The sequence below is a fragment of the Ochotona princeps genome, chromosome 20, assembly GCF_030435755.1.
Source record: "Ochotona princeps isolate mOchPri1 chromosome 20, mOchPri1.hap1, whole genome shotgun sequence".
Taxonomy (NCBI): domain Eukaryota; kingdom Metazoa; phylum Chordata; class Mammalia; order Lagomorpha; family Ochotonidae; genus Ochotona; species Ochotona princeps.
Genome location: NC_080851.1, coordinates 7,609,357 through 7,635,581, shown reverse-complemented (window position 1 = coordinate 7,635,581; position 26,225 = coordinate 7,609,357). Strand labels below are relative to the sequence as shown.

The window sequence follows — 26,225 nt, the reverse complement described above, 5'->3', positions numbered from 1 at the left end:
GATGTTCCAGACATTAATTTCAGACAGTACACTTTCTTCAGTGTGAGATTTTGGAGTTGAATCCACTACATTTTTGAACACAGCGGTGAGCACATAGCCCATACAAGGTAAATGGTTAAGAATTCTTGATACTCAGAAATAGAATAATTACTAATGTTTTTGACTTGCAGTTCATTGGAATAGAAGTAAAAGGTAAGGCATTGTAATACCAGGTGTATACATCATTGATTATTACAGATACAATGTAATTGAGCTTGTGGTAATAAGTGAAGAACGTGTTACAAAAATTAAAGGAAGAAGAATGAAGGAGTGGAGATTAAGGGAGGGAATAAGGAAGGATGGATGGTTATCTTAGAATTGAAACATATGCCCATCTCTTTCTGGACTAGGCAAATTCATTTTCTCATGACTGAGAAAATGAGGGCATTTCTGATATTTTGTCTCAATATATTTTCAATAGTTTGCATGTGGCTGTTGACCAATTCATCAGCTTTTGAAATGTAGGGCAAAAAATGCATGTCCAGGAACAATTTTTTTTTTTTAAGATTTGTTTTATTTTTATTACAAAGTCAGATATACTGAGAGGAGGAGAGACAGAGAGGAAGTGGAGCTGCCAGGATTAGAACCAGCGGCCACATGGGATCAAGGCGAGGACCTTAGCCACCAGGCCACTCTGCCAAGCCCATGTCCAGGAACAATTTTAACAGTAAGGTCCCACCTGCTGCTCAGAATTCAGACCAACCTCTTCCTATGGGCTGTGCTATCCAAACACTATTTACAAAGAATCCGCCCATCTGCTAAATTGAGGTAATTGCTTAGATACATATTGAAAGCATTTTTTTAAACATAAAGGTGGTATATTTAGGTTAACTTAGGTCTCCCAGCCAGCCACCCCATCAGCTCAGCAGGGCTGGAGCGGGAGGGGCAGCTGTAGCCTAGGCTGCTGCAGGAACAACAGGGTAGGAAAAAGAGAAAGAGAGAGCCCTAGGTTGAACAGTGCAGGGTTCTTATACATTACAGGCTATTGATGATACAGTCATGATTTAGCAGGCTTCTATTGGTGGGCTTGAAGCAAACAACTTCCAAAAGGTACAAATTGATGGGCTATAGGGCGGTGAATCTTATCAAACACCAGGGACCTCCTTCCTGAGGAGTGGTCTGCCTACGTGACCTGCCAGGTGTCCTGCCAGGTGTCACGTAGACTGTCAGGCCTGGAGTTCATATAGCCCCCAGCCAAGCAATTAAGGCAGAATCACAAAAGCAGAAAACACCTAGGTTCTTCATTACCCCCGCTTTCTAGTAACTAATCAAATCTTTGATTCAGTAACATACCTAGTAATACAATTAACAATGTACAAGCACCGGAGACCCTAACTGCCTATCATCCCATCTGGTTCCTACATTTCCAAACAGAGGACTGGACCCCAACTGCTTTTAGGGAAATGGGACATCGTCATCTGCTCTTGGCTACTGCCTGCTAATAGGGGTCGCCATTGAGTAACAGCAGCAGTAGGGGGTCCATCTAGCGGTTCCTGATAGAAGGCAGAAGTCATCAGGTGTCCGATGTACAGCCTGGCACTCAAAAGGCTTCTCTTTGTTGAAGTCTAGGTAACAAAACATAACACAGAAAGCACTTTTAAAACTGCAAGTTGGGTCAAACAAGCCAAATGAAAGTACGTAGAAAGTTCATGTCTTCACCACAGGTTGTTCTCAATTTCTTCCACATAAAGTGAATTTTATATGGCATCAATCCTGGAAAAGACAGTTATTTCTCCGTTCTTTAGCAATAACCTTTTTGTACTAAAGACTATAATTTGTAGCTCTCTGAAGACGTTTCTGTTGATGATGAAGTGAAATGATTTTCAGTAAATACCTAAGTGCCAGTGAGTTTCCAAATGCCAGAGTATTGACTTCGCTTTAAATTGAATACTAAACAGTGCCCACTCGTGCCTAACTCATGGGAAAACTAATTCTGTTCATCTCATTTACTTGTACTGCCATAGGCAGTATTGTCAAGCTAATGAAATGCATGTTCGTCATTCAGTTTTCACATGCACTGCCATTTCTATAGCACATTCAATGAGTTTGGGAGTTGAGGATAATATTACTATTAAATGTCAGCTCATGGCATAGCCCATCATCAAACATAGCATGTGACTGTTCCCAGGATGCCGGTCAACTTGGGTGAACAAAAATATTTAGTTTCCTCTTAAAACTCAAATGCTAAAAATATTTTCTGAGTAAGAGTACACAGTGTAGAACAGTACCAGTATTTACCAGCAGAAAGCATAGAATTGGACCTGGATGATTAACTATCCTTAGTACTGGATAGACTGATATGGAGGTGGATGAAAATTTGAGCCCAGAGTACTGGGTACAGAATAAGTTTGAAGTTGAGATATAATGGATAGAAGCCTACTGTGCTCTGAGAAAGCTGATGGAAAATCTGCAAGCCTGAAACCTTATAGACACTGCATATTTTAGCCCAGCATCCTTTGAATGCTTCAGAGGGATTCTCGTCTCTGAACTGACACCTTTGCAATGATTCTCTGTACTGACACCCGTTAAACCTTGGGTAGGGCCTTTAATGCCCAGAATAGCTGCTGAAATGTCTGACGCTAGCAAGGAGTTGGGATATTAGTTGGCTCACTTTTTCCTTTTAGAAATAAAGTAAATAATACCTTAAGTTTAAATGGAAATTACTTGAACAGATAATAAATTTCTATCTGTACATAATGTAAACCATATCTATTTTATATAGAAACATGAATAATACCTTCCTTTAACTACGTAGGCTCTTCCTTTACACCTTCGATGTCTTATGTTTCAGGTCTTTTTATTTTAGTTAGAAATAAAGAGGTAACAATGTAATATATTTTCATCTTGAACAGCTCCCTCGTTACTGAAAAGTGATTAGGAGAATCCAATACCACCTGGAAATGCTTATTTGAAGTTTTAGAGAAGTAGCTATCTGAGGTCTATAGAGAATCTATCTTGGCTTCTAATAATATCAGTAATGGAATAGCTTTTTAAGTCAACTAAGTAGTAGTTGCTTCATACTTACTATGAGATGGGAATCATCTCCAGTTTACAGATGCAAGCGGAGCCTTTGGCTTAAAGCTTCCATGTTAGTTAAGCAGAAGACGCAGAATTTGAACCTATATATATATGACAATGTCAATAAATTATAAATCCTGTATCACAAAAATAAGCTCACTGCTACACACTACGGTAGCTGAACGCAGCACATAAATCATGCCTGGTTAATGCTCATATACACAGACCTCTGACTCCATTGCCAGTGCCTTGTATGTTTCATCTTTTCCTGAGGAATTGGAATTGGTGTTCCGAATACTTTTGGTCTGTTTACGCAATACACTCAGTCCTTCTACAAGTAATATTCTCAATTTGCTATGATAAAAAGTCTACCTGTTAGAGCAGTTTACCCCATTGCTTTTTATTTGTTACTCTAAGTAGTGCTAAACATTTTGACATATCCATTGTCTTGTCTCCAATTGAGTTTTTTAAGTAATTCTTACTGTGAACGTTCTTCTACTCACATCTTTGTGGAATCATTCCCAATCCTAATTTTAATATATTCACTGTCTTGTCACTAATTTAATTTTTAAAATAATTCTTACTGTGAATGCATTTCTACTGCCACCTTTGTGGAGCCCTTCCTAATCCTGATTTCTGTTTCTTCAGATTGTATTCTATTTTGATCTGATGTTGGTTGACTCTCATGTAGCTGAGAAGTTGGTGGGTAAATGAAATTAAAAAATAATGAAAAATGCTCTTGAACTTTATGGAGATCCGTACTATTTCTTAGTTTGTTCTGCAGTGCTTGTTTCTAAGTTTTTTTTCACTGCTGTGTTCAAGGCATTTACAATGTCTGCATAAACATGCCTACCAGATATATGAGAAGCAACCTGAGTCACACCATTGTCACCTGAAAGAGGCAGGCTGATTTATCTTATCAGTGTTTATCTCCAGGTGCTTTGAGAGAGAAGAAACACTAGAGATGATGAAGCTAGATTGAACACTCAAAACCTGTGTTTTTTTGAAGAGCCATGAGGCTCTTGAGATATATGTATATATCTGGAGAGTCTCAGGAAACTTTCTTGGTAAACAAGTCTTTGTTGTCAGAATAAAATGTTATTCTTAATGGCTTTTCCTCCTTATGCTTCGTTTCACGTTCACCTCTTGAGCTGCACTGTGAAACAAATTGGCTAGCAACAACAAAATCGCAAATTTCAGAGATAAAGATGGGCGTGCATTAATGGTGCAACTTCTGAGAAGCATCAGCTGTTAGCCCCAGAGCCGCCGTCTAGGGAGTGAACCAGTGGATGGAAAAGCTCCTTCTCTCCCTCTCGCTCTATGTGAGTCTGACTTCCAAAAAAGTAAATTGTTATAAAACTCTTGAATAACACAGTATTCTAACTTGTCACTTTGACTAATTAATATTATTTGATGTGGTATTTTATAAAATGGACTGAATGAAGAATAAATTAGCAAGACCAAGCAGTTATCCTAATGATAAAGCTGCAATTAGGACATCTGTATTCTGTATCAGTCTCTAGTTTTGATACCGACCTCTGGTTCCTGACCCTGGAAGGCAAAAGGTGACAGCTCAACTAACTGGATTCCTGACACCCATGAGAGAGATCTGGGTTAAGTTTTCAGCTCCTGCCTTCAGCCCAGCCCGGTATTGGCCAAGTGTCTGAGGAATGAGCCACTGGATGAAACCACCATCTCTGTCTGTGTCCATTTGTTTCTCCCTTCACCTCTCAAAACCATAGTGACATTTTAATGCCCCCAAGTAGCCTGGTGCATTAAGCACACGCAGCTCTCAGGTGGTCTGTGATGATTAGGGCCCATGGCTATGCCTTAGCCCTCATCTCCTCTAGATCCTTCCAGACTCGGTCCATCTGGAGACACTTTCCGGCTATTCTTTGATACCTGCAGTAAGCTTGTACTGTAGCATCTTCGCATGTGCTGCCATGCTGGCAAATGCCAATAGGGATCACATCCTCCCCTCGGTGAGAACTTTGAGTCCAATGCTACCTGCTGGGGGAGGACTTCGATTCCCATGCCTTGTAATATGATCTCTTCTTCTGTTACCCATGCTCTCCCAAACAAAGTAGCCTGTGCCCTGTTTTATGTTGATCACTTCCTTAATGTATCCATGGCCTCTGGCTAGAATAGGACCTCTGTGATGTCAGGGGCTCTCTTTCTTCCACTATTTATATGAATTATAGTTGTTAGTCATAGAAGAACTGATCTTGCAGTTAGAATAAAAAGTAATGCATTTATTAAAAAGGATGAAGTTGTTCACAGGCTCTCTGAAGGGCCAGATCATATGGGGTCATTCTAAAAAGATTTCTCCTTGTGGCTTTCAGAGTCAAACACCAAAGTTCAACTGCTGATGCCAAACTGCCCCAGGAAAGGCTTCTTGGCTGTGAACAATGATTCACCGGTAGAACACTTAGAAAGCATTGCTTCGATGCTTACTTGCTCTGATGTTTACTTTCAGGGAGAAGGTCTTCAATGTGTACATTATGATTAGCCCATTTCTGAGGCCTAGAGCTAGAAAACAAGGACGAAAGCTATTCTTTTTTTAAAAAAAGATTTATGTATTTATATTGGAAAGGCAGATACATAGAGAGGAGGGGAGACAGGAAAACTTTCAGTCCACTGAATCACTTCCCAAGTGGCCACAATGGCCTGAGCTGAGCTGATCCAAAGATAGGAGCCAGGAGCTTCTTCTGGGTCCCTCATGTGGGTACAGGGTTCCAAGACTTTGGACCATCCTCAACTGCCTTCCCAGGCCATAAGCAAGGAGCTGGATGGGAAGTGGAACAGCTGGGACACAAACTGGTGCTCATACGGGATCCCAGTGTATGCAAGGTGAGGACTTTAGCCACTAGGTTATTGCACCAGGCCCAAGGAGAAAGCCACTCTAAACATGCTGTGTGATCCAAGATTCATGGCAGGTGTTCAAGTCACCACCATATTCCTAGAAATTCAAACAGTGAGGAGCATACTTTCAATTTCCATAAATAAATGATTGCATCATGTTAATGAGCCAAGTAGTAAGTTTTTCTCATCTTGTTGTAATAATATTTTGAGAACGGAATTTACAAAAGTGTATGAATGTGGGCAGTAATAGTATTTTTCTGTGCTGGCAAGATCCAAAACACTACTATGGAAATGGAAAATCCGTGCTTCTGTTTTTCCCGTTGGTGAAGACTTTTTTAGATGCTGTATTCTTCCTTAGCTCTATTGAACTGTTTCATATTTTTGCTAAACTGGCCAGTTAGGTTTCCCAATCAGTGTTACAAACATGGTAACACAGATCCAACCTGCTAGCACATCCATCTCTGCCCAGTGGATGCAAAGACATTGACATTGAATCTCTTGGGGGAAGGAAGGTTTACTTGTGTATGTGATCAAAAATAAGTCAGGCATTATGGTACAAATGTAGTTCCTTAGCTGAGGTTTAGGGTCAGCTTTAGGATTTCAGGGAACAAAGGATGTGTTTTGGTAGGATTTATGGTGCTTAATGTGTTGGGTACCAGAGATCCTTGAGCAGTAGACCCAGAACTTCAGAATGGGTTCTAGTGTACAGGGCCAGTTATGTTCTGCTCTCCCTGGCTCTGCAAAGAGGAAACATTAGCTTTTCCCAATCAAGAGTAGGCTCTGTTATGTTGTATCTGCAGAAGGGCACAGCAGTCTGCTACTTCTAGGGCAGAACATTTTAACCTCATATCAGCTGCAGAACAGAACAAACTTGAGCTGAGTATGGTCACAGCAGGTCAACAATCTTTTTGGTGAAAAAAACAACAGTAGGTTTTATGTTTTTGTTAATAGTCTCAACAGGTCAACAATTTATTTTCTAAATCCATGAAGGAGAAATAAAGTTCAGTAGTCATAGCTTTCAGATATCACAATGTTAGGAATTAAAAATGCCCATGTAAACCCTGAGGTCTGTCCTGGAGAGCAGCATCTTGTGTTCAGGCCCGTTGTTACTTCTGTAGTGAAGCATAAATCAGCATATTATACTAAGAATGAGGAAGTCATAAAAATAGCCTTATATCTGATTGCATCAGTGTTTCCTCCAAATAAATTTTAAGGTTATTTTGGCTTTCAGATGGTTTTAAATTTTGAAACTTTAGGTAGGAGGTTACAGATCTGAAAATTTACTGAATATCAATGAATGGAGACTGATACTCCTGGAACCAACTCTCTGGATTCTGCAGTTTATTTTTCTTGCTTTGGTCTTGACATTGACAGTGAAGATGTTCTTTTTTTTAGCCTTTGGATTCGAAATGTTCAGAATAGAAAAAAATTACTGTTTATTTTCAAAGTTTACATCCCTCATCAATAAAAGATTATTGCCTTACTGAAGCTTCTACTAGTTCTGTATTTTTCAGAGCAATATTTATTTCTTCATTTCTTTTTTTTTAGATTTTAAAATTGTTATTGGAAAGACAGATTTATAAGAGAGAAGGAGAGTGAGAGACAATGATCTTCCATCCATTGGTTCACTCCCCAAGTGGCTGCAATGACCAGAGCTGAGCCAATCTGAAGCCAGGCGCTTCTTCAGGTCTCACAGCAGGTGTAGGGTCCCAAGGTTTGGGATATCCTCAACTACTTTTCTAGGTCACAATCAGGGAGCTGGATGGGAATTGGAGCAGCCAAGACACAAACTGATGCCCCTTTGGACTTCAGGCACTTGGAGGTGGAGGATTAGCAAGAGGCAGGCTCCCCAGATTCTGTGAACGCTCCTAGATCGCATCATTGACATCTTTTGCAGATCGGCTCAGGTCCTTGCATTACCCTGAACTTGTATTTCAAAGTTCTGTTCAAATATATGATTTTTCAACAATGATTGGAGTTTCTGGGTGACACTTAATTTAAAAAAATAATTTTAAAGTAATGGTTCCCAGAAAAAAGGAAAGTGTTTAATTTACTTTTGTAAAGAGAAGTATTGCATGTTTAATGTGAAGGTGTGAGCAGTCCATGAGTCTTATATTTGGTCCTCATTCAGCCAACAGAGCCAAGTCATAATGAGATTTTCAAACCACATCACAGTTAATGCAGATTTTATCCACCATACCAACAGGGGCATGTTGTTGATTGATAGTGATATGAAGCCCTCCTGGATCTTCTTTACTCAAACGACATTTTTTGTTTGCATCAATTTTGACAAGATATATTAAGCAGTGTTCTTTCTTATTAACTTGGGAAAGTATAGTTCTGTTTGAATAGGAAATCAATTTAATTGCAACAATAGACTTGGCATCTTAAACTTGTAAGCACTGGAGAATACAGTAGCTATTACAGTCTCTTGCAATGATGCATAATTTCTAGCATTCACTAAGCAAGCTAATTTCAGTGAAGCTTTCAAGATAATGTTGATGACTCAGTGAAATGTTTACCTGTTCAGAACTTCTACTAATATTTACCGTATCTCAATAAAAATCAGTCAAGATTCTAGAATCTTGTCAGTAACATTTTTATGAGAGGAATTAAAAACTATAGTTTCTTCCCTCCCAAACAATATTCCTTAGAAACAACATTTTCTCTGTCAATAGTTTTTTGAGAGGAGGAATTGTCATGAATGCACATTGACAATGTAGTTTACACTTGCATTCAGATTACCCAATACAGTCCAGCATCTTCTATTTCCAACACCATTCATTGCACTAAAGTAACTGTGAACAGTATACAGAGAATACTGCAGACTTTACATCTTGATCAGCAGAGGCTTGGTAACGCTAACAAATATAATTGTTGTTTTGTTCCCCAGAAATGGTTGCCCTCCAGAACTGTGTAACATGGAAATGGCTAGAAAATATAATCTTTCTTTAGAAGTGTGAAAGAATTTTTTTAAAGGTTTATGATTATTTATTTCAAGGGAGAGTTGCAGAGAGATTTTCTTCCCCAGATAGTCACAATGGCCGAACGTGGCCAGGCTGAAGCCAGGTGTCAAAAGCTTCTCTGGGTCTCCCATGCGGCACAGGGAGCATGTTAGCTAGTTTCTGCTCTGCCAGGCACATGGGCAGGTATCTGGGCCAAAAGTGGGGTTGATGAGTTTCCAGGCAGCATTAATACAGATGCCAGTGTTGCTACAGCCTTTCCAGCTGCCCACAGTGCTGGCTCAAGTGAAAGAAGACGCATTTTGATAGAAGGCAAAGAAATAAAAAACATCAAGAGGCATAGAGGATAGGCCAATGTTTAAGGAAAGGATCAATAGAGAATGTTGAAATTTGCTTATCAGCCCCCTTAATATTTATTCCCATGCTGTTTTTTGGAAGGTATGTTTAAATATTTAAAATCTGTAAAAGGGAAAAACGTTTGTATTTTACGCAGTTTTAAGTCCATAATGACACTTCCCAGCCTCCAGTCCCGCCCTCACTCCCACCTTCCCTCTCCATTTATTCCCTTAATGTTTACAATGACATAGTTTTCGTTTACTTGATGATCACAAGCTTAAACCACCAGTAGGGTAATAGAAGCAAAAGACAGCAGAGCATGCACATGTACTGCAGTATACACAAGAGTGGGGCAATGGTTAAGAAATGCTTTTGAGATCAGTAGTAGTAAAATAGAAGAATTTGTGTGACTTCAGTTGACTTAAAAATGTATTTGTTTTTGCAAGTCTCCAAGATATAAGAAAACAAATATAGGGATGCATATTTATGTTCGTAATATTTGCAACTTTACAAATCACTAACACACCACACACACATATATAATACATACACATATTGGAATATGTACAGATTTTAAAAACAAAGTCTAAAAAAATCGAAAAGAAAAACTTCAAAATCTAACTTCATTGAATTTTTTTTACACATGATAAGGCATAGACTCAGATTCTTTAAACGTTATTTAATTGCAAAGAGACTAGTATGGAAATATGCAAAATATCTTTAAAATTAATAAAAACACAACATCACTAAAGAACAGTTTTATAAAAGGCTTAGCTTTGCCCGCAGGGTTTCTGAGCAGTAGCACTGCCCTGAAGGATGCTGCCCCAGATCCTTCAGGCTGACGGGGAGTGGATTCTGGGAAAATCCCAGGGCAGGTACCACAATTTCTCTGAAAATGCCTGACCCAGGTTGTCAGGGTCTGCTGAAGCCTTGCAGCTGATGTGTAAGGGAAAAGTTAAGATTGGTCTACGAATTTCTAGTCTGAAAACTGAAAGGTAATGGAAAAGAAATTGGCCACACTTGCAGATCAGTTTCCCTTAGCATTTTCTTTTGTCTTGTCTGTGTCCATTCTGCAGCAGAGAGAAACCTGCAGGTTATGTGAACGCTCAGTTGAAGAACACTGGCGATCAAGCTCTTCAGAGTTACCTAAACACATGAACATATGTGGAATTATGAACACCCACAGCAGAATTTGCTAATGTATCTTTCCTTCTCTTGAAAGACGGGGCGAGCAGAATTGAGAAGATGAAAACTGTCCCGTTAGGCTGTGCTTTGGGACCTCTGTTGGGTAGACATTGCTTTTATCAAAAGGGAAAAACCAATCTTGGAGAATTGTTTGCTTCAGCTGCTATGGGCAATAATTATTTTCTTCACTTTTTCCAGAGGTCAGCGGAGTGCAGGCAAAACCCAGCCAGGCAGGTGATATGGTTAGAAGGGAAATGGCATGTATTCTAGAAAGGCCCACATTTCATTGGGTGCTGTGCTAACACAATTATACCAACACATGGAGACCAATAGAGGACATGAATTCAAAAAGAAGAGGGCAGTTTGGGTGTTGGACAGCTCATTTTTGTCTCTAATGGGTGTGCTTCAGAGGAGAAAAGGATTAGAGGCAGGGATACGTGAGATGATGTAGTTGAATAGTGAGGTGCTTTTAGAGTTCTTACTGTTTTTGTGTTTGTTGAGATGTGTACTAACAAATTACATTAGCGTGGGGGTGCTGCAGTGTTTTATGGTTTAAAACAAAAGCTTTGAATAAATCTGAAATGCACTTTCATGCAAGAAACTACGAGCTCAGAGCTGTGCCAGCACACTTTGCTTGGTCACTGCTACTGATTAGTCCCTTTTGTGGCTCATTAGGAAATTTCAGACTTTCTGACTTTGCAGATGACACAACTTCGTTAGATCTTTACAAGTCACTCACAGCTCTGCTCCCTGGAAGTGCCATTGCTTCCTCACCCATGCCACAGCTAGCTCAGATGGGAGAGGAAGGCTCTATTCTCATTCCTGTTGTGTTTATAAGAATATATATGTGAGTGTGGTTGGGGAAGAGAGAGAGAGGAGAGAGGAGACCTAAAATTTGTCTGAAAGTCATGTTTTCTTGGACGTGGGCCCAGCACAATGGCTCACTGGCTAAAATCCCCGCGTTGCAGGAACGGGGATCCCATGTGGTCGCGGGCTCCACAGGAAGGAGGCAGAGGTTTGTTTAGCAGTCCCTCTGTCAGTCATAAAAACAGGAACCACAAACTGCTCAAAGAGAACCTTGGAACTAACTGGAATGTACTGATCTATGGTACACCAACTCTAAGTAGCAATTCCACCTTAGGAATTTCAGATCTGTTGATTTTTGTAACTCCTGCCAGCCATTAGGAGATTGAGATTCTTTTTGTTCAAGCAAAACCCCATATGTGTCATCTGCTCCAAGCCCAAGAATTGCTTATTCTCTCATTATACTCTGAAATGAACTCTCCAGTCACAAAACGCATTAGGGCTGTGGCATTGTGCACCCCGGACTGTCTCCGTGCAGGAGAGTTTCACAATCTTATGCAGAGCACATAGCAGCAGAGGAGATTTGACTTGCTCAGCCCTACTAATGGTAGAATGCTAATAGGAAGAAAATGTTAAACTTCCCATCCTCTGAATTCTGGCTGAAGTGTTGATGTACTCTGCAGCAAGCTAATCGGATGCCAACAGAATAATAAAAGCAATGTGACATTGGCAATAGCCTATTGAATTTTTTTGTATTTACTTAGAGTTCATAAAAATGCAATTTAGAAGAAGAAAGCATGTTTTTAAATTGCTTTGCTGGAAACTTTTTAGAGTTTGTTTTAAGCCAACGGAACTATCTGGGCAAATATCACTTTAAGATAAAATATAACACTGAGGCCAACAAAATTACTTAAGTTCATATTTTACTTTAATTACATTGCATAGAATCTTCAGCTTACTTGAAAAAAAAAATCTTTGAGATCAACAGTCCCAATATGGGGCTGTCTCATGACAGCCTGCCAGACACCGTCATGTGCTGAGGAACACAGCACAGGGTGATCTGTTTTGTTTTTAGATAAATTTGAGCCATTGGAATAACAGCAATGATTTCTGCATCAAATCAAAATTGTCCTATGATCCATGTTTTCTTACTAATCGAGTTTCCTCCATTACAGTCCTGCTAAGTTTACTCAACTGCCTGAATCCAGTTTCTTTTCCTTTTTCTGTTCTAGTCTTGTCATTTCTCTTTTACTTTTTTTTTAATTTTCTGTTCCATTTTTTCCCTCCTTTAATCTCTGGCTCTTGGATAAATTTCTGATTCATTAGTCCATAGAATACCATAGCTTCAAGTTCCTAACTTGCTTCCTCTTAACAAAGGGTGTAGCCAGAAGCCATTCCAAAATATGACCTCTAGAATATACTCAGTGATTGTCATGTCAATTGAATTTAAATTGGAAATCATTTGCTGACATTGTAAGATTATTGTGCTTTTCTCATGCTTTGTTCCATTTCCCATTTCATACTACAATTCTTTTCCTTGTTTTGAATTCCAATTTTCTTTTCATGAGCGCTATAGACAAGTGACCACTGGGATGGTATGTCTGATCTTGAGTAATTAACCCTCACTTCAACACAGTGCATAGCTACTGTAACCAAGTTGTGTTCATGTTCTAGATCCTACTATTCTTTAGAGAGAACAAGGAGATACACCCAGAGAAAGCAAATCATAAGTAAATGAGGTGGTACTTTTCAACTGTTTAGTCAAGTTATGGCACTGGAGTCATTTTAAGATTGGCACACACTTAAGTGCTTGGTGAATCAAAGATGAAGATAAGCCTGGTTGGATGCATAGAGTCCTGTGCCTGTGCACTTTAAGGGGTGTGATCCTTCTATTCCTTTTCAATTTCTATGAATTTCTCTTATTCTCTGCAGCACAAACCCAGAAATTCATTAATATTTGCTGTCACTAGTTTTGTAGCCTGTTGATTCTTAACCCCTTTTCACACCTCTATGAGTAGCTTTAAGCTATCTCTTAAGATATTATTTGTTTCATGGCAGTATGCTGACCGATTGCCTGTGTAGGCCACTATTTTCTCATGTATAAAATGTGAACAATAATACTTAATGGGATTTCCTTGAACATTACTGAGACAATCATTAACTTTCTGTGTAAAATCTGCTGAATGAACAAAAACACATGTCTACATTAAGAGTGCTTTATGGTAAATAGGATGTAGTATTTCAGTTGCAGGAAACATTGTTATATACTCTGCATTATCCTTTCAATATGCAATTTGTGATTCTTGCCCAATGAAGTTAAACCTGACACTTCTTGGTGATTCAAGACACTGTGTTGTAATGCTAAAAGTAATGGATTCATTAGAAAAATACCATTTTTCCCTTTTAGAAGAAAGTTTGAATAATTAGTTACATAGTGGTATTGCATGGAAAAGTAGGTGTGTTGTCACTGTAGCAATAACTCTGAGTTCTAGGCAGTTAAATCTCTTAAAATGCCAAGAAAGAGTAGCAACATCAAAGATGGCAGAATAGGAAACCCAAGACCCGTGTTCTCCATAGACATGGGGCTCTAGCAATGGTTTGTGAACTGAACCACTTGTGTAAGTAATCCAGAGTCTGGGTAAGCACCTGCAGTGCCCTGTATAAGCACAAATCCGAGACTAACCCTGTGGAAATGGGTTAACGAAAAAATAAGTTAATTTCATGTTACCAGTACATGTCACAAACAAGCAAGACTTTGCTGGAACCACTTCAGCCTACAACTTCTCCCTTCAGCCCTTGTTCTACTGAGTAACCAATCTGCTCTGTCCTGCCCAGGGTTCTGACCGAACCTATATACCTGGGAAGTTCAAGGACAACCAGAAAAAGGGAAAGCAGTGAGTCTTGCTGCACATAGTGCAGCTCTGCAGGACTGGGGGAGGGTGTAGATCTGTATTCAAGGAACAGTGGCCACGATCTCCCAAAATGTGTGGAGGGAGGTGTGCTTCCATGCTTTCAGATTCAGGTAACTGTGGAGACCCATGGAGGCTAAACTCAGACAATCCATACTATGATAGATTATAATCCAATAAAGAAAAGTCAGAATGACAAGGTTGAAAGCTTCAATTGAAAGGGAAGCTTTTCTTACACAAGGGAACCTTCATGAGCGTGTCCATGGGTCCCTCAGAAGGAACCTTGCTTCCTAAGGTGGAGGGTGATGGTATAGTTAGCATGCTGACACAGAGAAGAGGTCTGAGCACAAAGAAAGAATGTTCAACTGCTCTTCAAAAAAATGGAGATGCAAAGATTTTCACAGGGGACCATGCTGTGTTAGAGTGGGTAAGACACTGAGCTACTGCACCAGCATCCATATGTGTGACTTTTGGAGTCTTTGCTGCTCCGATTCTAATCCAGTGAAGAAGCAATGGGAGGGAGGAAGACCCGAATACTCCTGCATACATGTAGGAGATTTAAAAAAAAAAAAAGCATTGGGCTTCAAGTTTTTGGCCTGCCTAACTTTGGTCGTTGCAACCATTTGAGGAGTGATCAGAAGATAGATAATCCCTCTGTCCTATCTCTCCACCTCTGTTAACTCAAACAAGTAAAATAAACTCTTAGAAAAAAAATGATGTACCCAAATTATCAAAAGCTGAAAGTATTACTGATGAGTAGGCCTGCAATAAAAGAAATGCTAAAGGAAATTTTTAACTTGAAACCAACAGGCATGAAAGCCCGACACTTTACAGATAAAAGTAGATCTATGGACAAACGTGGAGTACTGTAATAGTGTACTCATTGATTGGAGATTACTTTTTTCCTCTAGTAGAAAACTTAAAACATGCAGTTATTAAAATTGTTACAATTACAAAAATTATGGAAATATATGCCTCCAGTTTCTGTCATATCCAACTGTCTAACTTTCTTAAGAGAGTTTTTCAATGTGCACTTTTTTTTAAATAGTGATTGATTGGAAAGGTAGAGTTCTGTGTTAGACGGAAGGTAGGAGCCCAGAACTCTGTGAAACTCCTACATGGGTGCAGGGGCTCAAATACAAGGGCAACCTGCTGCTGCTGCTTCTCTAGGTCCTTAACCAGGAAATGGATCCAAGTGGAGCAGCCAGGACACAATTCAGTACCCACATGGGACGCTGGGACTGCTGGCTGGGGTTTAACATCCTGAGCCATCCCTCACTGGCCCCATTTGCAGCATTCTTAGAACAATCCTTTATATTCAAAGATGGTTATTTGCAAATCAAAGATGCCATGGCTTAATTTTATACATTTAGATGTTTGATCGCCTTACACTGTGTCCTAGTGAGAGTTATAAAGTATGCATTTAGCGTTCTTCCCCTGGTAATGACCTTGCTGCAAAGACTGCCTCTACGTGTTGGTTCCTCATCATGCAGAGGTGAAATTGATTCTAAATGATCTTCAGGCAAGGAGAGGGTTCTGCTTTTCCTCAAATCGATCTCAGAACTGTGGGGAGCTGTGGCTAGACTGAAAACTGGTGCAAAATAATCCCATCTCTACACCTTTTGCACAGTCCCAAGCACAGCTACTAAAGGAGCTTTCAATGAGAAACCTTTCCTGCTAAGAGAAATTGTTTCCTGGTCCTACAATCATGCCCTTCACCAACAGTGGGGTTCAAAGGAAAATTCTCTTGGAAATAACCAGTAGTGTAGCTTTTGTCATAAATTATATTAGGTTCCTTGATTTTCCTGCCAGCCCCACATTCTCAGTTATTTCAAAAGAAATCAACCCCAAACGAAAATTAAGGTTGCCACAGTACAGTCAATCATCTGAAATCAGTAAGTTTCCTGTATAAACCCTGAAAGAATGTGAAAGGAAAAGAGAAACGATAGAACAATTACAGGCAGCCTCTCTCTGCTGTGGATTATCTGGTATAAAAAATAAATCCAAGGGCCCGGCGCAGTAGCCCAGTGGCTAAAGTCCTCATCTGGCATCCACCAGGATCTCATATGGGTGCTGGTTTGTGTCCTGTCTGCTCTACTTCCCATCCAGCTCCCTGCTTGTGGCCTGGGAAAGCAGTCGAGGATGGGCCAAAGCCTTGGGACCCTGCACCTGCATGGGAGACCCAGAAGCTCCTGGTTCCTGGCTTTGGATCAGTTCAGCTCTGCCTGTTGCAGCCATTTGCAGAGCGAACCAGTGGATGGAAGATCTTTGTCTCTATTTTTTCTGTAAATCTGATTCTCCAATAAAAAAAGCTTTTTAAAAATTAATCCAAAAGAATGATTATTATAGCATTCAGCCAAACTGTCACTCGGTTGTTCCAAGCTGCTGCATATAAATAATAATACTTTTCAGAGAGGAGGTGTAGCCCCATCTGCAGTGCGTATATGGGCGAGCTGGCTCTCAGACTGCTGCAAGCATTGTTAGTGTTTCAGGGAACACAGCATTTAGAGGAACTCAGAATCCTGAAATAAAAAGAACTCACCTTATTAGAAAGCCAGAACAAGTACTCGACTGTACCTTTTAAGTATTACTACAGGATTCTGTACACAGGCTAGCATTTTTTTGAACATTGGATTTCCCTGTGGTTCAAACTGGAGGAAAGGTCATTCTAGCTGGAAAAGAACAGAAAACAAAAATTCAGTTAAATGCTGCACAGGCAAGGCCCTAGAGAGTGAGAGGAACACACAGTGGACCTGCGTCACCAGACCGACCTGCCAGTGACATTGCCCGGCTAGCCTAGAGTGAGTGTTTCTATGGAACTCCTCTGTAATAATTTTGTGAGGGCAAAGTCTCTTTCTGCTTGTTTCTGGGAGATGGAAGCAAATTTATTGATGGTTTTATAAGTACAGGACATCGCAGTGTTTGCCGTTATCTGCAAAAAGCTTGCCTTTTCATTTCCTCCCATAAAATGTAATTTCAATATGTTAAAACTATCCTAAAATGGATTTTTAAAAATTTCTATTTTATTTTGAGTCCTATTTTAACATGTATATTAAAGATAATGTCTACTTATCTTCATACAATAGAAAATGAATTTGCTCATAAAATATAGTAATATTACAATTAATATAAGTTAATTATATGATATGTTACATTAATATAGAGATATATGAACATAATATATAAATATATAATATAAATGTAAAACCAATATATTAATATAAATATAAAAGCCTATATATAAGCATAAACATATCATTGGTGGATATATTCCTGTTATGGTTGACCCTTAAAAATAATTCTGATTCTTAGAAATGAATGCATAAATACATAAATCAATAGCAGTAAAAAAGGCTACACACATTTCTATTTTAAGTTTTTACTAATGATGAATTTATTGAAAACAGCACATCTCCCAAAAGTACCAGGCAATGTAACTGGATAATAGTTCCCAAAAATATAGACACTAACATACCTGGAGTGGAACACTACAGTGAAACATGAACGCTGAGAAAAATCTATTCTGGGTCATGTGTGTCTGCAAGCCAAACTAAAAAGTTACTTTAAAATTCTATCTTAAAAGAGGAGATTTAATGCAAATGTCTAGTTCCCCAGTGATGTTTTTCAAGCAATTATTTTAAAATATTTTTAAATGATACAATATTTTTAAATGACCACCCTGTTCCCTGTTTTAAACAGAAGATCACGGTGCTAGTGATGGGTTTGTGTCACAGCAGTTAAAAGAAAACCAGTTATGAAGTCCCTAACGCATGGCGGACATTAGTGTGTGGAGTGTGATGGCGTAAAAAAAATAATAATCCGTTCCTGATGTCATCAACTCAATGCTTTCACCCTCAAGGTTGACTCTACCATGAAGTGCAGTATGCTCCCCCTTTAAAACGTAACCTTAACCGTTCAGTTTCTCCACTTTCACTATCGCGTGCATTTGTGGAGTGAACCAACACATGTAAGAGCTACTCCTAAGTTTCTATAGTTTTAAGTGGAAAAAAAAAAAAAGAAAGAAAAAAGGAAATTTGACCAATAAGAAACAAAACCAGATAATTGAAGCCAACATATGTGTGATCTGTTTATTGTTAATCTGTTCATTTGTTTGGGAGTTTAAAGTAAATGTAATTGAAATATTCAAGAAGATGTTTTCCAATAAGGAAAATTTCACTGCCAAATCTAATATTTAATATGTGAAGAATCGGAGACTGAAATTCAGGAAGTTTGGCTTTTAAAACTTTCCTGGAAAGCTGTACATTTTAGTCAGCTGTGAGTAGACAAGCAGTTGGGAAACTGTAGCTACAAGAAACCGTTTGATGTGAATACATCCTCAAACAGAGAAAGGCTGGAAAAACATCACTGGGGAACTAGACCAGGCACCAGCAAGCTGCCCATTTTGCTTGGACCTAATAACAAGTTACACAGAGAGGAGAGCTTCCGTCAAAGACTGATTTGTTTGTTTGAAAGCAGAGTCACCGAAGGCAGGGGAGGCAGAGAAGAGAGAAAGGTATCTTCCTCTATTGCTTCACTCCCAAGCGGCTGTAACAGGCTGAAGCCTGGAGCAGGAACTTCAGCAGGGTTTCCCACATGCACATGGTCCATCTGCTGCTGCTCTCCCAGGCACATTGACAGGGAACTGGATCAAAAACGAAGCAGCCAGGATTCCAACCTGTGCATAAACGGAATTGTGGTGGCTAGCATATTTCACCATGGCACCATGGTCTCCCCACTTGCCTGACAAACGAAACTTAAAGAAACACTGCAGAATTAAAGGGGCAGACCCAGGGGACCTCTTACATACATAGGATATGAAAAGTCGTGAACATTTCCCCCTTGAGATGGATGACAAGATGATAGAGAAAAGCTGCGAGAGATTGACGGCTGGAAACAACCCGCGGCTCTTCAACACTCCTGCGCGATTTTGCTTCAGAAGATTCTTTCTGCTGATATTTGCCAGGAGTTTGCGTTGCCTTTCCTACACTCCTTACACAACAGTTGGTCAATTGCGTGCATTTGCAAACAGAACTTAACAATTAGGTGCTCAATAATTATACTGTTGATTTGTTGTGGTTGTTACGCAGGGTTAAGAGCGAGGCGTGAAACTGTGAAATAGTTGGTTGTTCCGGCCCATCCCTTCCTCCATGTGGAGCTAATTTGACTATGTAGACATTCAGTTCTCCACGTGGCCTTAGAAAACTCTCTTTATCATCTCAGCAGGAAACTCATTTTAGGCTTTTAAAGTATACTTTCGTGATTTTGATGTGATTATCATTACCCTAATCATTATTATTATCATTCATTAAGTTCCCAGAATTCAAGGACATACTATCTTCAGGCAGGGCATGTTTTAATAGTCTTAACTATTTTTATTGCAATAATTACAAAAAAATTGGCAATCTGAAAGCCCTGTATTGTTTGGGTTAAAACGCTTAGGTACTTTATATAATGGTTATCTTCAGATTTATAATGATGTGTTGATGGCCTTAACCCACCAAAAATGAAGGGTTTTGTAAAACTAAAAGACTAACAGCTGTTGGGGAAATGTATCTATAATGTCTGATACTTGATGCAGCTCGAGGAACAGAGTTCCCTTTTTAGCATATATTTCTAACTATGAAAAATAGTATATGGTAAAATATAAATTAGATCAGTATTAGCCATATTGTTCTGAACATTGTCGTCCCACACTGTAAACTTAATTTCTGAGGCACAGTTTTGGGTATGTCCTCAGGAAAGCTGCAGGAGTCTCATTAGACGTGTTTTGCCCACCAGACAAGCGCTGGGATTCCAAGGGCTTTACTATCGATCAGTGGGGTAGCTGTACAATTACTCTTAGCAAGAAACTCTCCTAGATGTTGTGGATATAAGAGTGAAACAGGACGACTGGAAAGGACACACTTGCTCTGGGACTGGGGGCATCTTTTTAGTCAAGGTTCTTTCTTTCATGTCTTATGTTTCCCTTTTAAGAATTACTTTATTATAGTCAGATAAAGACAGAGAACTCACCTGTGCTAGCTCAGTTCCCAAAAGGCTACAGTGGCCAGCGATAGGCCAGGTCAAAGCCAGGAGACCGGAAGTCAATCTGGCTCTCCTGTGGGGGTGGCAAGGCCCCAGATCCACGTTCTTGGAACTTCCTGTGCTGCCTGTCAGCATGTACATTAGTAGTGTCTTGTAGTTGGGTCTGGAATCCTGTTCTGACGCAAGAAAGAATTTGATGATGAGGTACAGGAAAAAGCCATCTGAGAAGGAAATTTCAGATCAGGTGTAGAGGTATGCAACACTGAGCTGCACTCAACAATTCCAGACCCATCCCATTAAAGGGACCACAGGTACAGGGATGGGTGTCCATGGCCATGTTTTTTTCTATTTAAAAATATTTTATTTTGTTTTATGATACAGTTCAGTAGGCTCTGGGGTTGCTTGTGCCCTTCCCCAAGGCCCCTCCCCACCCCCCATTGATTCTTCCCTCTAGTTTTATAATTGAACAGCCAAACAAAGCATCATTTGGATAGGGGTAAGTCAGTCAGTCTCGCTCGCTCGCTCGCTCGCTCTTGCTGTCTCGCTCTCTCTCTTGTTTGGCTCTGTTTTGGAAAGCTCGTGTCATGATGTGGAGTGCAGGAATGTGAGCACCCACTAAGCAAACATTGAGGGAGGAGGGATACAGCAGGGTTTGTCAATGCATATTGGAAGTTTAGTATTTCCCTACTGATATTTTCTACATGCTGTGTGTGGTAAGGTTTGCATTTTAAGAAATTGTGGGGCAACAAGATGGCTAATATTCCAATTCTGTCAAGCGTGAGTTCTCTCTTGTTCCCTCTAGTGTGCTTTAGTACATAAAACACGTTTCTGCAACTTGGTCTTCTAATACATAAGAAACAGTGTTGCTTGTGAATTTTCCCAGGGGTGCTTGGAGAGGTGTGTCTTACTTGCAGAGTTTGTTCCCCTAGGAGAAGCTCCAGTAAAGCAAGCAGCAACAAGGGTCTCCTTGTGATGTGTGATGAACTTTCTGTCCTGCCTTGTACTTGAAGTTTACAAGGGCTTTCCTGGTTTCTGACACAGAATCTGCATTCGCCAAAGAGCAGCTCAGCTGTTACCATAGTTCACCCGACATACCACATGTGGTTCCAAGGATGAGGATGGTCAAGGATGGCAGGACGGGCAGTGCTTTCTTTTTCTGTTGTGTTACTTCACATGCAATCTTCTAATGTGATCATACATTTATTTGCTGTAGATTGAGAGTTTGCCATGTGCTAAAGTATGTAATATTTTCTAGGGACACAGTGGTGAGCAAGACACAAGGTAGATTGCCATCTTACTGTTAGATGACAAAGACATTAGGAATATGATTTCAGCAGTAGGTACCTGGCACGAATAGTTAACTACTGCATGCTGTCCCTGCATGCCATGTGGAGTACCAGTTGCAGTGCTGGAATACATCTCCCTGCTGATGCACAGGACCAGGTACCCATGTCCCTTCCACATATATGTGAGACATAGAAGGACTTCCAGGCTCCTGGCTTTGGCCAGAAACAGCCTTGACCACTGTGGGTATCTGGGGAATAGCCAGTAGATGTAAGATGTCATTCTCTGTTCCTCTTCATCTTTCTCTCACTCTTTCAGAAAACTAGTCTTTACAAGAGTAGAACTTTATACCTCATTATAATCTATATTATCATCCACTCACTGATCTGGCAGGAGCCTGATAAACATCTTAAGAATATTTGAGTAGGAAAAAAGAGGCAATAAAAATGAAGGCATACCTAATGCAAATATTATGCAAAAATCCCACAGAAAACTGCATGCTGGAATGTGCTATAGAAGGAACTGGATTATTTTTGACACACCCAATGGCACTTAGAATTAGGAATAAGGGGAGAGCCCCTGCGTTCATTGGCCCAAGAGGCCGCAGCATGAGACGGAGCTTATCACCTGGCACAAATATAGACTAGAGTGCTTTGTTGATAGTTTTCTTGAATGCACACTCTAACTCCCAGAGGGATTTGCTTACAGAGTATTTTTGTAGTCAAAAAACAAACAGCCTAATACACAGAAAAAAAAATCACCTTCCAATAAATTTCCAGAAGTTTTATGCTTCATTTCTCGGATTCCGGTCTTGGTGGTTTAGTGTAATTCTGCCATCAGTTTAAGTAGAGAAATATGTAAAATAAATTATACAAAACTTGCAGTGTAAACCTAAGTTTCATTATGACTAAACAATGTATGATGCTGTACTTGCCCAACTGCACCAGGATCCTGCACGTGGAACGTGTTTTTTAATATTGTTTTCCACTAACTTTATTTTTAAGTGCGGAGTGCTCTATTATAAATAATAATTCCCTGATCATGAAGTTTATATTTTTATTCATGAAATAAACAAAAGATGGATGTAACAGGGAAATAGGTTGCACACTGGATTTTTAAACTTTTTTTTTATCTCAAAGGCAGAGTTATAAAGTGAAGGGAGAGAAATATCTTCCATCCTCTGGTTCACTCCACAAATGACTGCAGTGTTAAGACATGGGCGGTTCTGGAGCTGGGAGCTAGGAGCTTTTTCTACTTCTAGCTGTGGTTGAGCAGCCCCTTCTCCAGCACCGGTCCTCAGCTCAGTCCCAGGTGAATACTGACGTGTGGTTAGGGAGACAATCTTTTGGTTTCTGGGAAGCAGTTTGGAGGCCTGGAAAACCGCTTTGAATTATCTCAGCATCACATGTTTGTGGAGCATGGCTGTGGCCAAGGGACTGTGCTTAAAGCTCGGGGTTGTAGCAAAGGGATGCACTCTGCACCCTGGGAAATGAGCAGAGCCCTTCTGCTTCACCGGATAGGGCCAGAGAGACGAGTGGGAACAGGCCAACACGCATGGCTTTGAGTCTACAGAATGGCTGCTGTGAGTCTTGCTGGCTGGATACCATTGAATTCACAAGTCCTATGTCTTCTCTTTTCCTAAAGGTTCAAATGACTAGGGAGGGTGGGGGAAGAACCCAGTTTTTCGCATACCAAGAAATAAAACTTGAGGAAGGCATTTTGACACAATTTGAAGATTCTCAAAAAGACCTGATAGAAAACCTGGCTTTTATTTTGTACCTATTTTTTTTTCTATGACAGAATTAGATTCCCTAGAAAATAAATTCAGCACTGACTGAATTCAAACAGGTCAAGTCCACAGAAAGCTTGTGATTGATGTTCCAGAAATGCCAATGGTTCAGAAGCTAGAAATAAAACTAAAAATGAAAACCTAACATTTCACTTTATAAGAAGAGACTGGTGGGACTCCCGGTATTTCAAGTCCCAAGTATTGAAGGACACTTTCCCATGCAGACCTTTCTTTCAACAGCTGTGCCCGGGGCGCAGTAGATGAGGATGGCCTCAAACCTGTCAGTTTCTGCTTCAACTTCCCTCTCACCAGAAGTCCATGGGCTCCAGATGCACACCTTCCAGCTACCTCCTTGACTTTGGTCATGAAGGAACATCAGGGCCTGGACCCTGAGAAAGGGATGTGACCTTCCCTGATCTGTGAGGAAGAGGTAGTGTAAGCGAAGATTTGAACCAGGACTGTGTGTTCCTCTGCAGCTCACACTTATATCAATGGGAAGGTTCTTTAAAAAGGAAATCAGCTGATAATGAGACTCAAGGTATTGCAACAAGGATGAAGGATGCAAACGCATGGGTAGAAACACATTAAAATAAGCAGGGACGTGACCTCCATTGCTGTGATGTTTAGCTACTGTAGTGTGAATTTACAGGTCATTTACCAATCTATGTAATTGTCTGTGTATGTATCCTGTCATGTATGTCAACATAAGGAATGCATTCGTTGCACTATTCAAAAAGGGTGTAACAGGAACTTATGGCAGAGCCATGTACCAGATAAACCCTGTCAATAACTTCTGAGCTTTTCTCTCAAGATTTCAAGTATTTTGAAGTCTTTAGGTTTTAAAAGCCCAAGACAGACAGAGATGAAACAAGCTCTCAAGATAAACTTCAATATGAGAGGGAGAGGCTAGACTTGTGCTTGATACTCTTTGCCAACCAGTAATTAATTGGGACACAGCTAATTCAGACTTTGCATGGGGCATCTCATTGGGAAAATTGTGTGTGTGTGTGTGTGTGTGTGTGTGTGTGTGTGAGAGAGAGAGAGAGAGAGAGAGAGAGAGAGAGAACGTGTGTTGTGCACACACATGTTTATTTAAGTAAGTGGTGGTGGTCTGGATGAGTAGGCGTTGTGGTCCTTACGGTTTAGGTGACTTTTACATAGGGTGTCACTGCCTGAGCTGAGCTTTACATTCTGAGTTCTAGGAAAATCAGAAGAGGCTCTAACACCTAGGAGGCATTGGCTGGCCGTGGGAGTACAGTGATGTGGTGCCAGACATGTGTCATTGTTCTGTAACATAATGGTCCCATCAGTTGCACAGGATCCACGTGCTGCCAGGGTGACACTGGAAGTAACCAAGAACCAGGAACAGGATGTCACTTCTGCAGTAGCTGGTATCAATGAGCACCCTGACTCCAGAGCTTACTATATAGTTGTGTATACCAGGGAGGAATGGGATCTGATCATCGCCTTTGCGAAGCATCCATGGAGGCATTTGCAGGGAAATATGTGAGGAGTAGGGTGCGTCTCTTTAAGTTGAAAGTGTTGCTGTTTGACCGTGGTGTGAACTTCAGCTGTACCTGAGTGCTCTGGTTGAAATCTGAGGCCGTGCAGCAACTGTGTGTACAGACAATGTGCACGTCTTCTGACATAAGTCCTAACCATCAGTTTTCTGATATGTGAAGATGGGGTGTTTATCGCTTCTCGGCCTTTTGGCTAAGATCAAGTGAAGATGGGATCTTTGTGAGAAAATGAAATGTAAATGAGTTCATGGATTTGAACTTCCTAATAGAGTGAGTGTTCTCTTAGAAGACCTTGGAGAGGCTGTGATGCCTCCTTATGAGGTGCGCACAAATGGTAGGCAGCAGGTTCACACGAGTTAAGAGGCCTCTTAAATGTCCCGGCCTGCAGAACTGCGACAAATGTGTTCCAGCCACTCAGTGCATAGTGCTTTGTTGTGGCAGGCTGAGCTAAGACAATAGGAGAAAATGAGTGAATCTTTCCATTATTTGGGTGAATGGAATTAACAAATTAATTTGTTCATTGCAGTGTACTCTAACATTCAGTCCAAGTTTCTATTATACTTTGGCCAGCGACTGACACTAAATTTTCTTCATACATCACAATCTACTTCAGAACTCACCAGCTCAGAATGTTTGAATGCTAATAAGTTTGGGCTAGGTGTATTTGGAAACTGGGAAGATTGTTAAGTGCCTTTTTTCTATAAAAGTTTTGAAATTGGTTTAATTATCATCATTGATGATCATTTTCAGCCTTCATTTCATTGGCAAACATGGGTAAACACAAAAGCAAAACCAAAGGAAATGACTTGGGAGATCTGAATATTCATTTGCTTTTACAATGAGATTCAAGCAGCACATATGCACACAACACAGTATTAGTGCAGACTTTCCCAGTTCTGAATTAACCCTTTGATCTACTTCTCCAGGTCTACAGTTTCAGGTACTTATTCTTGACCATAACCGGTCAATCTTGGCAACGATTAACGGCGGCTTCAGTTTGTGCTTTCACTAGAGAGGGGTTCTTACGAGGGGCTAGGTGTAGCCCCTGTGAGTGCATCAGTCCCTTGAGCTAGTGAAGAGGCATTCTTCTGAACCCAGAGACTACCCCAGCCCCGCACCCCCTTGCACACGCCCTTGGGTCTTGAAATCAGGAACTGAGCTGAGCGTGAATATGTTCATGTGGGCAGAGGCCACTAGTGTACTCCCCCAATGTGTAGGCCATGAGAAAGTATTTTGTCTTTATAAATGGAACAAAAGAATTTTTAAAATAATACTAATTGAATCAAAGGGAAATAAATCTATTTATAAATGCCAGGCAACACATCAGATATTCTGTAAACTGATTTAAAATATTTTTAGGTTCTTAGAAAATGATAATAGACAACAGTGTTTCTTGCATTGATTCTGAATTGCATCTTAATTCTTATTTGAAAATAAGCCTATATGAAAACAGTAGTGTATTGTGCACATATGTGTGTGTGTACTTTTGTAT

At 40.2% G+C, this 26,225-nt stretch overlaps 1 long non-coding RNA gene across 1 annotated transcript in view; it reads left to right on the top strand.

Annotated features, from left to right (window-relative positions):
* LOC131482792 (uncharacterized) overlaps nucleotides 1–26,225 on the top strand; it is a 36,163-nt gene continuing 9,938 nt past the window's right edge. Inside the window, exon 1 of the long non-coding RNA XR_009247292.1 lies at nucleotides 1–107. This is a non-coding gene — a long non-coding RNA (uncharacterized LOC131482792). The remainder of the gene's footprint in view (nucleotides 108–26,225) is intronic.